The following is a 1,249-nucleotide window of genomic DNA, read 5'->3' as shown; positions in this document are numbered from 1 at the left end:
GTGGACATTTTGAAGAAAACAGGGATGCTTGACATTTGTTGGGACACCATACAAACTGCTAGCTCGAAATAGTTTATAGTCTTACCATTAGGCCACACTACCTTCCTTTTGGTGAAGTCCTATCTTTAAGCTGGGTGATCGGCAGTTGCTGTGATTGAAACCTAGTGCTGTGTGAAAAGTCAGGTAAGAACAGGTAACAAGAGTGGAAGTGCCACTAGGCATTAGTTGTGGTTATTTAAGAATGAAGAAATGTAATATGTTTCTTTTGATTTATGTGAATTATGTTTTCAAATGGCTACTTAGGACAGAACTATTTACTGTGTTTAGGACGAATTACTTAAATCAGTGGAACTGTTAGGTATTTCTTTTGGCCTAGGTGTCTGTGGAAGAATTATTGAGTCTCTAAATGCCCTGCAAACTGAGAACGCTGGGGAAGCTCTGGGCCAGGTCACAGATTTTCATTCTGTAGGCAAGGCAGCAGTGAGTACTGCCACCACCACAATGCACAGCAGCCTGGAGGGCATGTGGGAGCAAAGGGCCATCACCAGGGCAGGTAGCAAGGCCAGCAGGGGGCTGTTGAGGTGGTTGGGGGTTGGTGAGGAGGAGTGCCTGACTAGGTAGTCAAAAGTGGGATAGTCCCCAGGAATTCAAGAGGAGTTTGCATAGTAGAATGGACAGGATTTGGTGACTGAACATGAGCATGTGGGAAAAATAGTGTAGGGTGATTCCTGCATTCACAGTTCGGTGACTGAAGCTGCTGTGGTGCCTACAGTAGTACTGGAGGCTACAGAAAAGAGAGGGACAGTGGGCTTCAAGGAAAAAGGGATGATGAACTCAATTTGGAACTGGCCTAATTTGAAGATCCTCTAGGAGAACCATTTAGCACCTGCACAGCTGGGTCTAGTGCTTAGCAAAAAGAATTAAGTTGGACATGAATTTGAGAACCAAGCACTAGGAGGTAATGCAAGCCAGAGGCATGGCTCACATTTCTTCTCTCCCGTCGCCAGGGTAGAGTGAGTGAGCGAAGGTGTGTGTGTTTGTGTTCATGTGTCTCTAGTGGGGAGCATTGAGATTTAAGCAGAGGAAAAAGAACCTGAGATGGAATTGTCAGAGCACCACGAAGAAGCCAAGACTGCATGATGGGACCCTAGAAGCCCAGAAGGAGGGTTACAAGAAAGGAGTTGTCAACAATATCAGAGTCTGCAAAGACTCCCAGGAAGATGTGAATTAAAGCGTTCTGCTACCCCTA

This window comes from Galeopterus variegatus, unplaced genomic scaffold (genome assembly GCF_000696425.1).
Source record: "Galeopterus variegatus unplaced genomic scaffold, G_variegatus-3.0.2 Scaffold14070, whole genome shotgun sequence".
Lineage (NCBI taxonomy): Eukaryota > Metazoa > Chordata > Mammalia > Dermoptera > Cynocephalidae > Galeopterus > Galeopterus variegatus.
The sequence above is the reverse complement of the archived record's forward strand: the minus strand, read 5'-3'. Positions refer to the sequence as shown.